Source organism: Glossina fuscipes, unplaced genomic scaffold (assembly GCF_014805625.2).
Source record: "Glossina fuscipes isolate IAEA_lab_2018 unplaced genomic scaffold, Yale_Gfus_2 62, whole genome shotgun sequence".
Classification (NCBI taxonomy): domain Eukaryota; kingdom Metazoa; phylum Arthropoda; class Insecta; order Diptera; family Glossinidae; genus Glossina; species Glossina fuscipes.
The window spans coordinates 130414-148617 of record NW_023998434.1 but is presented as its reverse complement, the minus strand read 5'-3'; the positions used below and the strand labels follow the sequence as shown (position 1 = coordinate 148617).

General features: G+C 32.2%; 1 protein-coding gene across 1 annotated transcript in view; it reads left to right on the top strand.

The window, feature by feature from the left end:
* Window positions 1–15701: 15701 nt before the first annotated feature.
* LOC119638036 overlaps window positions 15702–18204 on the top strand; it is an 84498-nt gene continuing 81995 nt past the window's right edge. Inside the window, exon 1 of the mRNA XM_038034620.1 lies at window positions 15702–16064. The gene's annotated coding sequence lies outside the window, so the exon portion shown is untranslated. The remainder of the gene's footprint in view (window positions 16065–18204) is intronic.

The window sequence follows — 18204 nt, the reverse complement described above, 5'->3', positions numbered from 1 at the left end:
ATTTATATATATGATATACATATAAATGAGTTTTTGTCTGACCCATAATTACTCAAGTTTTTTGTATTTTTAAGCAATGAAAGATAAAAAGAAAAACAAACTCAAACATTAAAAAGCAAACAAATAAAAGTGTTTCACATATATACATATACATATATACATATGTTTGCACATTTTTCTTTTCTTTTTCTTTTTTTTTGTAATTTTTCTTTAACCAACCATCACATATATCAGGGAAAAGAAAAGCACCATAAAACACACATATATATATGCACGCAAATAAGAAAATATATTTGTTCACAAACAAACCAAATCCAACATTGGCATCCAACTGTACGTAATTATGATGTGAATTTTTTTTGCAACAATCTATTCGACATACATTTTATCTAAGTGAGTATAGATGGATAGATGATGAGACAAATGAATAGACAGACAATTATATATATATATGCTATACAGATACGCAGCATAGTAGTATGTAAGATATGTATGTATTTGCGCACAAAAAATTTATGATCGCACCTGAATTTATTATCGCATGAGTACGCTTACGGTACAAACATTTCAATATGTTTGCAATTAAAATATGAACAAATGAATGAATCTATACAACACGACTATCTTACATTTCTTCTAACATAGAAACGTAAGAGACTTATTTCTCTTTGGTGACTATACTTTACATATATATATATATCACTCTATATTCATTTCCTACACGCAACATATTTTAGGCTTGGTATGCTGGATGATTACAAACATTTTCTCATCAAATTTCTATAATTTGTCTGACTTGTAAGCAATATTTACATAACTTATATCCTTGCTGTTGTAGTTTTATATCCTACACCACTTGTGATATAGGGTATATTAAATTTTCGCGGACGTATGTAACTCTTAAATGGACTTACGCGTAGTCCCACCTTTTATTAAACTAATCGATTCAGAAAATAATTTTAAATTTGAGCTTGTCTGTGCGTCTGTCCGTCGGTTATGCTCAAACTACAGATCCTAGTTTTTAAGATATTTCGCTTAAGTTTAATATACTGATGATCTTGGACCGAAGGACTAACGCTATTGAAAATAGTTCGAATCGGTTCAATTTTTCAATTACTCTCCATATAACGCCCTATTTTGAAAACTACTATAACTTCTATATGGAGAAAAAATGCAATTTTCAAAATTTGTCGACAAAAGTCGTTGAGTATTATTATTATTAATTTCGCCAGAGAAATAAATTCTAAGACTAAACTCTTAAAAGCACTAGCATCTAAGGCTATCGGCTTTTTATTAAAAACTCTACCGCACTTGAGATTCGAACTCACGACCATTGACTTGCTAGTCGAGATTCCTCGCCTTCGACTACTCAGGCGGATGAAGTCGCTGAGTAATAATATTTCGGCATTCGAAATTGATGTGAAAACTTTGAATCGACACTCGTATGACAAAAAGTCCTAATTGTTAATAATTTATGATGAAAATTTATTAATTTTTTTTTTTAAGAAAGAAAGACTTCATATCCCTCAACAAATTAATTTCTTACAATCACTTCAACTTTTTTCTAACATTTTGAAGCTTTGTTTTGACAATACACAAACGAACGATCGATAAGACATGCAATGTCGACTTGGAATATTCACAATTCCTAAAAATAATAACGTTTCGTCGGTGGGCGCGACATGTCTCTGTGCCAATCGCGGGTGTGTTACGCTAAGATAACTATGATTACCGAACAATAATTACACATAACATAATTTTCTCTTTAATGTGCCACACCCACACATACCTAAGACAGACTTATCGATTCATAATCGTTTTTCGAATCAGCCCGACTGAGATCTGTCCATGTGCTCTAGTGTTAAGCCCACAGACCGCAACTTCTAAAAATGAACTGTATCGGCCCTCTTTTCGACAACTCCTCAGAAAGGAGCGCCTTTTAAAAAAGTTTATTTCAAAAAAATGAAAAATTTGAAATATATTTTCCGGCAAATATCGGTAGTAGATCGGCAGGTCGAAGATAGTATTTTGGACTACTAAATAAAGCTTGAACATTTAGAATGAATGGAACCGATTCTTAGACTCTCTCTTCGTAAAAAAAAACTTTATATGACAATAATTTTAAATTTACATAACCTCTGGATCACATAGGTCTTTTTTAGGGGGCTCTTTAAGTTTTCTTTGTAAATACTGATAAGTAACAAGTAAAGGTCAAAGATGCTTACATTTGCGAAGAGTTTTTGCATTTACACTGCTGTCATTTCTTTTAAATAAAAATTGTTATCCTTATTTTCGTTATTACACATCTACCCAACATCTCCCAAAGAAAAAAAAAAAAAAAATTTTTTTTGATAGGCAAAAGAAGGTGCAATCTAAACCGATAATTACTTGGTCTTCATTAAGGTGCCTTAAAAGAGTCGAAGAGTCTTTAAAACCTGCAAGCTTTCAGATTTGAAATTTACTCAATCGTTTAGAGCAAAACGAGACAATAATATATTCAGACATATTAGGCATAAGAGATTTTGAATTCAAAAATTGTCACATACCATAAAGCAAACATTTAGAACTCAGAACTCAGTAGTGCTTTGACCAAAATAAATTCAAACTATGATTTTCGAACTAATTTGTGCGCATTGTACGCTGGATAGTTTCGATGACAAAATAAAAACGATAATGAAATCAATAATTGTCGGCCGTTTTACGAAGAAAATGATAAAATAATTACATGTCAGTATATATTACAGGAAACAAGTTAAGCTACTGCTGGCTTTTTTATTCATCAGGTGGACGTATTAAATTTGCAAAATCGCTTAGAACATTTAAGGAACTCTGAAATTAGCGACGGTTCTTCAAAAGAAATCGTTTAATGTTTTTTTTTTTTTTTTTTTTTTTTTGTGAAAAGAGAATGTTCTCTTAAATCAATTACTTTTTTTTGTTCCACACACACACAAGCACATTTTCAATTACAAGTCTGCATTATGCTCATGCTTTTTTTTATGTTCATTACGTAGATAATTATTTCAAATTATTTGAAATTTTTGCAAAAGTTAAAGAAAGACAAATTATTGCACTCATCACAAGCTTGTATGTATATTAAGTTTATCATTTCGTTTGTAACTTATTGATGATCATTAATTCCTGAATACATCTATCTAATCTTTCATCAACTTGGGCATTGTGTCTTTGCACTGTGTGTGTTTTACCAGTAGGCGAAATGATTAATGTCAACGGTTTTTGAACTGAACAAATTCTATTTTCATAGAAACTCGTAAGTCTTCCCTTTAATTTTTCCTCTTGACCACTATAAAGACTTCCAAATTCGTTAAACATGTTCTTCTACTCATTCTTGCTCTTGCCTTATTTTGCATGTTGCCATACTTGCTCTCATTTATACTTCTTGTTATTCGCGTAGTTCGCCTTTCAGCTCGCTTATCTAACCACCACACATTATCGTATATGACTTTTCTTCTAAACGACCATTTATTCTTACTAAGTATTAGCATCTTTCAGCCCGGCTCTCTAGTTAGCTACCAGTCTGTGTGTCATTTCTTCTATTTATCTGTCTCTTCATCCCGCTTGTTATATGCCTTTGTCTTTCCGCCCATCTATCTAGTCAATTAGTAGTCAAGAGAATGCTGCCCGTTCTTCTATCGGATCTTCTATGCTAGCTGCTTACTTCTGCTCCACTTGTCTAATCAAACGTCTATCTATATGTTCATGTGTCTTTCTGTCTTTGTAAGCACGCCTCGTTTTTTTCGAAGCATTCGTCTTTGCTTGCGATCTATTCAAGTGAGACTCTATATATGCATTCTTCTATCCTTCGTGCTATTTATTATTCGCTCAACAAACCATACTGCATACGTCGACACTCTTGTTTATCCGGTCCTTCGTCTCCCTCGGTATTCATATCCTTTGGTTTTTCATTGATTCGGTTAAGCAAATGGCTGTTTGTGTACGTTTTTACTCATTCTTGTTTCGATCCGTTTCCGTTTGTCAATCAGTATCCATTTCAACCATGTATATTTCTCCTGTTCGTCTGTTTTGGTTTATGTCTCCGTGTGCTGCAAACACTCCTGTTTTTAGTTGGTCTTAGAGGTTCTTCTTTCCATCCATCTTCGATAATAGCGATATATCCGTCATTCTATCCAGCCGTCTAACCATTTTTCCCTTTTTAAGCCATCGTGTACGGCCAGACTTTCTCGTCGTTCATTCGTTGAACCGGTTACTCGTCTTTTTCCACTCAGTTTACTCCCTTTATTTTTCCTTTCTTCTTGGAACTCGATCCCTATGCATCTATAATTTTTAATGATTTTCTCGCCTCAACTTTTCAAGTGACACGGAAATCGAGGAAAAATAATTCTATTTATTAATTTTTTTTTTTTTTTATGGAAAATTGTTTTACTAACGGATAAGTAAAAATTTCAGCGAATTTTTTACTAAACGATAGGTACCTCTGGGTTTCGTTATATGACGAATAGAAATTTTTTTTTTTTACTTAATCTTCATCATATGATTACCGGCAATGAAATATTAGATAGATTGGAAGAGGAAAAAAGAAAAATGCTAAACGGTTTTTAACAATTTAGCCTGTCCTGACTCTCGTTTTGTTAACGTGCAGCAATGTGTTGGGCTGTAAAGAATCTAACAAATGATGCATACATGCAAACGTTCATAAACAAAGTAATTTGTGGTTACGTACATAATTTATAAGTGCATCGGATGTTAACTAATATATGGATAGAGAAAGAAAGAAAGACAGAGAGCAAGACAGACCTTAAATACATTGTTGCGAAATAATGTAGAAAAATATATTATAGAGTAGATAGATATGTGTGGTATTGTATGTGATTAGTTGCAAAAGACAAATTAATGTCATTTCATTAATTTAACTGTATTGTAACAATTACACAAATTACAAATTGTTAAACAATTCCCTGAAAGTTGATCTTCAGTAATGTATGCTCCAATTATTTATCACACATCAAATAAAGCAAATGAGTGCACATATGTATGCATGTTTATGCATTACTAAATACAAGAAAGAATAAAACAGTAACATGAACATATTGTGTTTATATTATATATATGCGTACACACATATGTATGCGATACTCTATCGTCGTCGTCATCGTCGTCGTCGTATCATATTTATTATAGAATAAATGTTTATTAAAAATATAAACAAAGAAAATCATTTTTTTTTTTTTATAGTTTTTTCCTTTTTTTTATTTTTTTTTTTTTTATCTTTCTTTAAATAACTTATAAAAGCGATTTTTTTAATTCGGGATATCTTAATATATTATTTTAATTGCCGTTACAGGCCATTCGATGCCGTGCATATATGTAAACACAAATAAATAAAAAATAAAAAAATTAAAAAAATATATATAAATGATAGCTTAAAGGAAAATTGACGCCTTAGCTAATACCTAAATAAAAACTCATATTACAAAGTTGAGACGCATTGACATTAAGACGCATATGTGCACTTTTGTATCCCCAATAGTAAATTGTATACATATACAGCTTTATCATACGACATTTAATACTTGGATATATGTTTCGAAAATTTTATAAAATGTCGCGATTCCTGACTTTTTCTATATCATCCTTGTTTTTGTCTATACATTTAATATGTATATAAAATATGTTCAACGTAGTTTCAGGAAATATTAACCAAATGGCGTCTCCTTCGTAATCAAAGTAATAAATGATGTTATTGACTCGCCTGCATTACTTGGTGAAAGTAAGCTTTAATGTCCCATATCGCTTCTCTATGCACTTTATCTTGGTTAAGTTAAGTCCATGTAAATATAATTATGAGCTATTTAACCCGCTCAGAGTTGTTTGCAAAAACCTAAATAACGTCTATCACTTTTCGGACTCTTTAAAGACCATTAAAGCAACGTTGTTTAATATGCGCGATTTACCTATGCCGTACTTAAACTAACTTTTAACCTTAACACGTCATTATGATTGGAAAATTAATTGTTGTTAACTGTTATCGGTTGCCAAACTTTTGCATGTTTGCGATGACTTAGGGGTTTATTTGCAATTTGGTCCAGTACAGATTGTGGGTGTGGCTCTACGCTAGTTGTGTACACGGTTTTCCATTTTTTTCCTTCTTGCATGTTTCATTATACTTATACTAGCAGTTTTAACATTAATTAATATAAGATTGACTTTACGAGTTAATTGAACTCGACTATCAATTTGTTTTAGTTGAGTTTGATGCATATAAGTAAATAAAGTAAATAAATAAATAAACAAAATTTTTTACGGAGACGTCCTAGGACTTGCGTAAAAGCAGCTAATATATAGCATAACCCTCCCTTTAATTTCAAGCAATTTTTGCGAATACCGAGGACGTTTCCGTCCCTTTCCTCAAGGCTGGGGCAGCTCAGCGGCCCAGGGAATTGGGGAAAAAACACAAGAATTTTATATTTCTGCAGGGACTCGTTATTTGATAAACTTTACTTTACTTGGTTGTTCGTAGGCTAAAGCTCAACCGTCTCCTTCGGAGTCTCAAAAGCTAGAGATCTCGAACTAACTTAATCCTACACTAACTCGACCTACTCCATTCTTATTCTATCTTAATCTATTCCTATTCTATCTTAATCTATTCTATTCTCTACGTTAGTCTACTCCTATCCTATCTTAATCTATTCTTATTCTATATCTATCCTATACTTACGCTATGCTTATCCTATCTTATGCTATCTTACTTTCTAGCACTCCTCTCTCCCCAGCCAGAGACGGAGAACCCGTGAGGCCAAAACGAGAGACGACTTTGGATCCTCACAGTATTTGGCAGGGTCTTTAGAATTTCAGGAGCATACTTATTATTTGTGCATAATATACTCATAAGCTTTCATCTCGCGAAATAATTATTCGATTTTTCACTTCGAACGATGGGTATCCGAAATTCGTTTTTGAATCTAATCCAATCTCTGTGCATGTACGTAGTATTTAAAAGCGAGAATTCGACCAGCCCTGAACTTTAAAACGTTACCTTGAAGCTATAGTAAAAATTTCACGCAAATTAAATGATTTGCTAAACTGATAACAAATCTAAAGCTGATATAGAAGTAAAAAAAAAATAAAATAAGAAGAAAAAAAGGTGAATAAATAGTATATACTCGTACATAGTATTTATAATAATTTTAATAAAAGCCAAAAAAAAAAAAAAAAAAAAATTCTTTTAAAACTCAAGGCCAAGTTCTACATGAACGCGTAATATGTCTAAAATGAAAGCATGCATTCTTAGATATAGTCTTTTATACTATATACTAAAAATAAAACGCCAGACGCCATAAAAACAATTCATCAATTTCCACATTTCTCTTGGAAATGTGCAAAAAAGAAAAAAAAAAAAAACGCAAAAATAAAAACAAAATTATAATTCTATCTCTCTCTCTCTGTCTTTCTCTATGCCTTCTACTAAACTAAAATTTTATTATTGTGTGAAAATAATATTCATTCGTAGGAAATCGTCACGATTTCACGTTAATACAATTTACAAGAATTTCCATTTTCATCATAAAAACGATGAAAACAAAAAAAATGAAAAAGAAAAAGAAGTCTTTCGTTTTTGTTTTACACTATAATCGTTTTCTGATCAAAGTATTATTTTCGATTGGAATTCATTTTGCATGCGTTTTACACAAAATACTAAAAGCTATGTAATGTTTGCTGCCAATCGTTGTGAGGTATATATCCAAGGGCTTTACCATAGTCGTAATGACCGCAAAGCATATACAATTGATGCAATTCAATCCAGGGCTATTTGCTGTTGTTGCTCTTACTTGATTTTGTAAACACACGCAGTCAATTTTCCAGAATTATACGAAAATTGTGAGAATATATACTTTTTTTTTTTTTTTTCTTCATTATATGGATTTTTTTTTTTTATTATTGTGTATTTATTTAATACAATTTTTTATTATTTGTAAATATTTTGTTTTGTTTTTTTTTTTTTTCTTTTTGTAATATACGTTGTTCATAGGTGAGCATATTTATCATGATTTTGAATTTGTATGAGTTTTCTTTACGTATTCGTTTCCACTTCTTTATTGGTAACCATAATTACATTTTTTGTACCATATTTACATTAAATCCTTCTTAAAATCTTTAATGTTCACATTTAACTGTGCCAATCCAATATCTATGATATATACAAAGTACCTCGGGCTCAATAAATATGTCTAATCTCTTTGCGTAGCTCTAAGTTATATAAAATATTGTATGTAAAATGTGTGTATTATTCAAATCAAACTTAGTAACGTACTTTTCCTTAACAGAAAGTTTTTTTTTTTTCATTAATTTTATGACCAATCAGTCAGGACATGATCCTATTCGTACAATACGATTAAAGGTCGAAAGGAAGTATAGGAAGAAAAAGAGATAGAAAAAACGACCGCAGTGTAGTGCTATTGTGCACAATCGGAAAGTGTTATGCATTTTTCGACTGAAAACTCAATGAGATTTGAACCCGCGAACATAGACTCGACAGTTGCGATGCTGACTTATTTGGCTACTTGTTCGAATAAACAGGAAGCACTATTATCGAAACGCGTACGCCTTATGTGTCGGCGATCAGTACCACTTTCCATTTTTCCAACAATTCTATAAAATCAGTTGCTACAAAATTTCTATAATTTTAGATTAAAAAATTTTAAAAGGTCCGTTTTTAAGTGAGCTTAATGCCATTCAGGCCGGTTATCATGAACGAAGATGAAGATAACCTAACTCACATGAGTCAAGCTATATAATAAATGCATTAAAAACTCAAAGGCAGGTTCTTCTAACTTCGGAGACTTATAAAGTACGTTCTCAAATTCGTGATTTGCAAGTTTTGCATAGTATCGACAGTATCTCAAGTAAGGGTGCATTGGACGACAATAATAGCAGATTCTGCAACAGCTTTTCATGTCTTTTTCATTAATTATTTAACTTGTCCGTCGTCCTTACAGTGTTTTACTATATGGAAGCTGTAGATGACCATCGATTCATTAATCTCTTCAACCCTAGCGTTTAAATATTCGATTGTTGTTATAGGATTTTAAACACCTTTCATTACTCTGTGCAACTCTGTGCAAAAAATTAGTAGAAATTTCATTCATCAACTTTTTGCACATAGATCTGCACAACATTTTTTCCAATGAGTAAAAATGCTCGCAAACAAACTTTGTACAGACTATCCATAAATTGCTTAAGTCCTCATTCACATCGACAGTTACATCAATCTTGCAGACTGTACTACATTTTCTTTCTAAGTGAGCGGCCTTGAACGTCTGGAGTACCAAAATTTCTTTAGCGAATCACACATTTGCCAATGATTTTCCCAAGTTATGTTGGGATCATTGCTAATACAAATTTCGTATTAAAAAAATTTGCTAGATTTTTCACAGTCACTCTTAAAACTGAATTAAGTTGGGGTTAAGGACCGTTCTACTAAAAAAATTTTATAAGAATAGTTTTGCGTTCTTCTAGTTCCAAGTCCAGTTTTTGAAAAATATTCAATCTTGCTGGCTATCAGTTCAGGTATGAGGCTAAATGATGTTCAATGCAGAAGTACTTTATTCTAATGTTAGAAAACACTACAAACTTATCCTAATTGTTGGATCATATTTACATAGGTTTTTAATTTTAATTTTTTTACAATATTAAGATGATAGCTAATCGTTGGAAAAATCCATTTCAGAAAAATGCATAGCAATGTTTTTAACCTTTGGCCTGCAGCCATTAAAAAGAGAGCTTTGTTAGCGTTACATGTCAGACTTAAGTTGTTTTCGCAAAACTGAACGTAGGTTACTCGAAATTTCTGGAACTCCCACTTAGAAATGCTTGTGGACATAACTCTCTAAAGGCGAAATCAGAGGTCTACTGTATTGTACAAAAAGTAAAGTCAATGTTATGCTTCTTAAGCACAAGCATGCATATTAATGATTACTTACCTTTTTTTTTTTTTTTATATCGAAAAAACTCGTAAAAATTTATTTATTTAAATTGCATTGTTTTTTAAATAACGAAAAGAAGTTAAAAAAACTGGAAACTAATTGAAATTCTTTTATATCAAATGAACACGTGTTCCTTAAAATCCTTTCCACCCTTGATATTAAACCATATCAGTGTTTTTAGTTTTCTTTTTCTTCTTATTCTTTTGAATATATTTATATCCTTATCAACCTGTTAAGATCTCTGATAAATTTATGAAAACGTACGCGAAGGAGAAATGAACAGAACACCGTGACCTTCGTTTAAAATGCTAATTTTATGCAACTTATGGTCGCAATACAGTTGTTGTTCAATTTTATAAAGAACGGAATAATAATTAGAAAAAACAAAAAAAAAAAACGAACAGAGTGCAATAGTATGGCGGCAGCTCGGCTATAAAATTATTGCTTAAGCGTAAAAAAGAATCTAAAAAATTTCTTTGGAAAGTTGTCGGAAAGCTTGGGAAAAATCCAACGGAAAATCGTTATAAATAAATGTTAATATTGTGTGTATATATAATAAAAAAATAATAATAATAATTAGTGACGGAATGCTTATAACAATCATGTTAAGACGGTGTGTTAGCAGATATGGTGGTGGCAATAACAACAATAGCAATGTTTTGTACTAATGACGCACTTGTTTCTTTTAAGTAAATATCTGTGTGTCTGCTTAGGGTTATGCAAGATATTCTAACGTTGTACTTAAGCGAAATGATGGGAAATCTTTTTAAAAAAGAGCTAAGCTCTTTTAACATACACATTACTCGTACACAGACGATGTGAAGAAATATTAAAAAATAATAAAAAGCAATGATTCCAAAACATTTTCATTTCAACACTCCCTCTTTAAGAGCACGCAACACAACGCAATAACTCAGGTTTTCATAACATTGCACAAAATCTTCACCGTAATTACGGAACCGTACTTCTGCTTTCTGTATCCTCTATAAAAACTCACGGATTTATTCATTTTGTCATTTTGTTTGTGACTTTTCGAAATGACTTTCGATGTCAATCGGCCGAAACGATCAATGCTGAGTAAGTTTAGCTACCACAGCCTGGTTGTACATGCTTCTTATTATTTCCCAGACGTTTTTGTATTCCGCTGGTGTCCATTCAGATCTCCGTCTGTTCTCTCTTCGCCTTTGGCTGTCGATACGTCTGAGTCTTTTTTCGCATCCCTATATGTCTCCTTGATTATTATTGCATCCGCCTGCCAATATATCTTATTCTTAGATCGTGGAATCATTTCCCATCTGTCCTTCGCTCCCTCGCTCGTTTTGCCTTTCTGCTCATTCCTTCGTAAATCAATGTGTCTATTCATGCGGCTGTCTCGCAAGGGCGTGAATAGCTTTCTGCCTCCCTGTCCACCTAAATTTTCCTTCTTATGCCTACGTTCACAATGAATGTACCTTTTGTTGGATATACGTTCGCTTATCTACGACCTTGACGTCTGAGCATCTGTATGTGTTCTTTTTTTCGTTGTGGTTCGTCCGTCTTCTTATTTCCACCTTCCTATCCTCACTAAATGTCTCCTAGGCAGGATATAACTTTCTTCTTGCCTTTATATTCAAACATCTATCCGAATCTTTGCTAGTTTGCTATTCTGTACATCCAACTGCTCATTCACCAGCTCGGACAGTAGTCTGACGTCCGGTTTGCCGAAACAAAGGCGTATCCGTTCATGTACCCGTTCAAGTCCCTATGCCGTTTTTGTTACCCCGCCTATTCGCCACCTAGCTTATCTGACTATCATGCGCACTGTTAATTCTTAGTCTTTTCTTCTGACAATAGGCCTGTGGCTTATGGAATGTTGGGAAATCTCAAAAACTTATGCATCAAAACTAAAGCGAACTTGATCAAAAATTGATTCGACAAAAGCATATAGAAATTTTTGGAAAAAGTCAACCTGCGTAAGCGCGCATAGATTCAGGGATGTATGCACTGTATTAAGTCGAAATGTTGGGTAAATCTATTTCGCTCCAAATTGAAAATACCCTTTACTTGTTTATTTTAATGCCAAGTTCCTAGTCATATGCAGGCAATACAGATGTACAAACATTTGCACAATTATTTTCCCAACATTGGCTAACAGACATGTCCGTTGTATTTAAAATGCACAGTTGAATATCGGTATTTGTAACTGAGTGCATTACCCGGTTATAAAAACATGTTATACAATGTGCCCTTACACACATGCATATATGCATTGAAACATATTATTATTACTATATACTTCCCATTTGGTTAACCGCAATATTTCCAGTGGTACAGAACAGAATGCATACTGTTCGTGACGACGAAAGGTTTGTAAACCAAATCCCTATAGTTGCATGTGCGTCGTGTGATTATGTGCGGATATATGTGTGCGTATAGGTCTGTGTGTAAAGAGAGTCACATTGAAAAATCACTCAGTCAATTAAAAGCGGGCAGGTGTAGTGAAATTTTAATACATATATATTTTTTCGCTTTAATATCTTATATCGGTTTGTATATTTATATGTAATGGGCATAAATCATATGGGGTGGTTTACGGTTTACAGTTTACGCTTGTCTGTCTATGCTTTTCTATATTGTTTTTTTTATTTTTAATTTTGTTTTACACTCTCGCGTGCATTAAAGCAGTTGTACGTACTTTTCTGGTTCGTCCGTCTGTCACCTGCTTTCGTTTACGGTTTATTAAGAAACGCCTAACCATGAAAACAAAATCCGTTGTACAATGTGTTTTTTTTTTTTTCTGTTCATACTATTTCTGGTTAACGTATATATAAATCGTTGCTTTTCGCTTCGTAGGCAGTAGGAAATTATTGTAATTACATTAAAACGAAACAAAAAAAAAAAAAAAAAAAAAAGAACAAGAGAAAAAAAAAACAGGTCAGATTTACTTTCATTATATTATTTATACATACATACATACATACATACATACCTTACTTATGCAATTCTTAAGTAAACCGATTCTAAAAGCTTTTTCCTACTAAACTCTTCATTTTGTCTTCTTCTTTTCAACTTTTATTTAAGCATGAAGCGTACGTTATTTGTAAGGTTGAGAGAAGATGACAATAATATTTATCTCATAATATATTTGATATATATGTACGTTTAGTTAGTTAACTCTATTATCGTTGCATTTGAGCGACTTTTATGTTACATTACCTGGCATCCGCATTTTTTTACCGCAAAGCCATACAAATGCATTTAGTGAAATGGATTTGCATTTGCATTTGATTTGAAGTGAACACAATTCAGTGCTTTCCTACAATTCTATTATTATTATTACGCTTTCTACACTGGTGCTCTTGATGTAGTCGTTAATGTTTTCGGTATGGTTCGTTTAAACTTGACAACGGTAGCTACCAGTAGAATGTTTAAAACCTGATATATACTTGACTCAGTTATGCGCATATATAATATATATGTGATAAACAATGGCAAACGTGCTGTCACGGTATTAGGAAAATATTTTCAATTTGACCTAAAATTGATTGTTTGGTAATAAGTTTAAACTGCAAATATAACTGCATTCTTAAAATTCTTGGCTTACAAAAGATTGGTAGAATGAAGAAAGGAAACGGAGCGAAATGAATAAACATGTTTTGTTGGTGTTTTGTTAAAAAATTTTTAGATCGCGGAGAGATGTAGGCGGATTACATACTCAAAGATAGAGTTGTGAACGCCTTGCTTAGCAAATCTATTTAAAGCTAAACTTAACAAGCTGTCAATGTATGCTACGCGAAGCGCTAAAGTTCTAACGATAGCTGTACAAGTGCTTCACGATAAAGAACAAGCAAAATTCCTTATTCTAATACGTCTCCTCTTTCAAGTTTCTACTCTCAACTGTTTCTATATAGGCGTCTATCTACCTTTTCGATAAATACCGTAAAGCAAATCGAAAAAAAGCAGACTTACTCGCTTTACGGATACATGCAAAAGGCAAAACTATTCTCATCAAATACACCCGACTCGTCATGGATTCAGGATCGAATCAACTTATCCTTAACTTAATATTCTCTCGTATCTGTCTTTCTTGTCATTCTTAGATTTGGGATTCAAGAGAGAAAACGTTATTGGGGTTATTTTACTCCTTACAACTGAATGCACTGTTGCGCTTTATACTCATTTGGAGCTTGGAGAGCTTGTTTATAAATATAATTTTAAATCAGTCCAAAATTCTCTTGTTCTTGTTTTTTTCTTTTCATTCTTAAAACGAATCTTAAAAAAGTATTAAGGAGGTAAAAAAATGAAAGAGAGGCCAACAGACTTTGACGTCTGGACGTTCCAAACAATTATCCATTTCCTATTATGAAAAGCAAGTGGGAGGGACATGAAAATAGTTGTAAAAACATTTACGCTAAAGTTATCTCTATAGGCATAAGTCTGTCCATAAAGAGAAGTCACAATTGCTTTCCTGCTGAAAGGGCAACTTTGCCATTTTATTTTAAAAATATTCAAATTATGGCTAAGAGAATGACATACGCATTGTCCACTTTCTATGGGCTGCTCCTAGGTCCATTCTCCCGTATTAAATAAATAACACGACACAAATAATTCAAAACACTTACCATTTAGACTATCTCTCTATGGATTTTCGATTTGATGGACTTTCACGATATTTTGTGCATTGTGTTGGTTTGATCATATCTCCTGTAATCGTAGAAACTTTCTTTATTCAAATCACATCTGAATTTTTGGGAAAATTAAGCCACAATCTGGCAATGCCTGTAAGCGTAAATCATTGCTCCGTTGATGCTTTGATTTTCTTCGTTGAAAGATTATTTTCGCACCAAGTTATTACACATTTTTTTACATTTTTTTTGTTATTTAGAAAACAATTCAAAAAATTTTTGTTTTTTATTATATAGAAGACGATTCAAAAATTATTTTGACATTCAATAATATTGAATAAAGTTTTCAGTGGTGGGTTTATTGCTTCAAAAATATTTCAGTTAAGCAAAGACCTTTGTTTTTCTGCTTTTTTTTTTTTTTGTATATAAAAGAGGGATTTGGACTGTAAATGTACGGCCCTATATATACTATTGTTATGAGATTTTAACACAAAACTTTCTTAAGAGCTTCAGATTGATAATCGCAACAAAGGTGATCACAGAGAAAAAATTAAAATAAAATAATGCACAACACGTCATGATTATAATTGATTGATTCTTAACTATGCAATAATGTTAATCTCTCCCGATTAGTTGATATGCAAGTTGGAATAGCGTAATGACTTCTGTTCCGTTCAGGAGTTGAGTCCATTAGATTGATATGAAGCAAAGGCTATGTACGAATTGTTGAAATATTCTAGACAAGACAATAAGTTTAATTATAATTATAAGTTAAAAGGAGAAGCCAGCAATTAGCTGCTTAAGATGAGATTTATTGCGAGCATGAAATATTTTAAAGATCTTTTCTTTAAAGCTTTCCACATCGCCCCTATAACAGATTGCCACAGCTGTTGCTTTCCCAAACAGATTATGTCAAGCCTTTAGCGCACTTAGTGGTATAAATTTTCTGTCTAACTTGTGTTTTTTACTACCTCAAGATATAAGGCAAAGTTCAACCACAACTGTCTTCCTTTTCAAGCAAATACAGAAGCTGCCTATCATTTAAAGGTTTTTTTCTTGGGAACCAGAGTCTATTTCGTTGGCAAATATTCATATGAAACCGTAAGGTATTGTGTTTCGTGTGTGTATTGTGCGATTTTTGCTTTTCCCCAAAAACAGGCTACGTTGAACTTCCTCAGGGATGTGCGTTTCTAGTTGCAATTTTCTCCCTCAAGCTACAATAGTTGGGTAAGCGAAGAAAGAGATAAACCTAAAGTGATTTAGAAACCGATGCTTTCCGAAACCATTTCCTCCGAGCATTCATTATCAATTGAATAACAAAAGTTTTAAAACTGCATTTAAAATGAAATTTTAACTTTTATCTCCCACAGTGAATATGAAACCTCAACGCAATCTCTACTCGTTTAACCCAAGTCCATCTCATACATACACGGGAACTTTCGATTGATGTGTGTAGTAAAATCTGAGATGAAATCATCGTCAACTGCATATTTTCTTTCAAGTAAGTACCTGAACGTTTTATTCACAAACTTTGTTGTATTTATTTAAAATTCGCATTTACTCCAAACGTTCACTAGTCTGGTGGGTTCAATGCACTTAAATTAAATACTAGAAAACTATGTACATATGCGCCAACCACAAAACCGCAATTAAACTTGTTAACGTTTTCTTCTTTTTTTTTTTTTTTTTTTTTTTTTTTTTTTTTAACCATTTTAATTTTTCTTGTAACCTTTACATACTTGATAGCAATGCAATGGCAAGCTATGCATAATTTAGACACCAAGCAAATCTAATTTATATTTAAAGCGTACGGATTAAAGTGAATGACGTTGTGTTTTTTTTGCTTTATTGTAAATGCATACGAATTTCATCGTTCCGTTTGTAACATTTGATCAAATGCAAATTTTTAAGTCCTTGAACATTAAACATTAATATAAAATATTGAAATTGAGCATCTTTGCGTATCATTAGTTTATTTATATGCGTGGAACGTTTCATTACATAGTTCGTTTGCCTAAAAAAAAAAAAAAAAAAAACAAATATTTGGAGGTGTAACTGTCAACCTGCCAATAGCTCGCCAGGGGCCATTTGCATTTTATTTTCATAGAAAGTTATGTTAAGTTTTATATAGATATCTACTATAGCTTTTAGGTCATTGCCAGAGGCAATTACAGTTATTCTTTGTATACCTCTCGAGCAAGTTCCAATTAATTACCTGTGCATAATAATACGTTTGATGATTGGTTAAACCTTTTGCTTTTCTTACAATGCTTGCAATGAGCAAAGTCTAATATCCTCTCCTTGTGCGAGCTTAATCGGATTGATTGTGACAGTTTTGGGTAAATTTGTGTTTACCGCACGCCGCACTATGCCATAGGTAGTCTTTTCCAGGGCTGCCACCTCTGCCAAAGTACGTTAAAGCTAAATTTATCCAAGACACAGATGGTAAAGGATGTGCTGGATCAAAAGTAGTCTATGGAATATCCTGAAAATAGAGCAAACTGCTTGCCAACCTAACGCAAGGAATAAAAAAAAAAATAAAATCTGCAGCTGCTTTCTATCTAAAATCCGTTGAAGGAAGATAATTCCTAGCGCGATCGAAGCTTAGTTTTGATTGTCTTCCACTTATAAGATGAGAATATATTTAGGTTTCCAACTAAAGCAAAAATTTTAATATCACAAGTAAAGAGATCAGTTATAGTCTGCTGTCTTTACTCTTTATCCCTGTACATAATATTCCAAAGAAAGAAGAAATACACTCTAAGGGCACAAAGTCCGATGGGCAGTAGCAACTAAGACAATTAATTATATATTAATTGTATACTAATTTACTACTGCTTTTATATATATATATAAATATATATATATATATATATGTATATCAGATAAAAAGTACTTTTAAAGTCTACTCAAAACGGATATAAATTCCATAGGCAATTTTTCGAATCCCATCCATAGCCAAGGTCGTATCACTGTCAAGAAAAAATGCCTATAGTGTAATAAAATATTTTTCCAAAAATCTCACTTCTATTGCTTAAGCAGATTTCAATATTAAATTAAAATTTCGTAAATATTTCTTGGAGGAATTACCTTACAAAAGATGTTGTATATATAGCTTACATATAGAAAATAATTATATAATTTTAAGTAAGGTTTAGATCTTACATTTGTCAAAACTAATTTATAAACTTTGACACAAGTACTCTACCTTCTAAGCCATTCAATGTTCGCTAGAGATTATTCGCTATTCGACCTGCCTTTTGCTATTTTACTCATTATCCGCTATCATGAGTAAATCGTGTATTTACTTGCTTGCAAACTGAAATTATCGAACTTCTTTTTCTTTTTCTTTTTTTTGGTCTACAGAAGCGTTTCTAACTGGCTTTTATTAGTTTTTAAGCAGAATTAAATTAAATTTTCCTTAACTAATTGAATATCGAAATATTTTCAATCCTAAGTGATAGGTACTTGAAATTCGCCACTTATTTACTAGATTTTAAGACTAAGCAAACAGCAGAAGAACTTCAACACTATGTACATTTTAAGTATAATTGAGATTGCAGAGGAATTGTTTTCTGAATACAAAATTGGTTAAAAAACAAAAAAAAAAAAAAAAAAAAAAAAAAAAAAAAAAAAAAAAA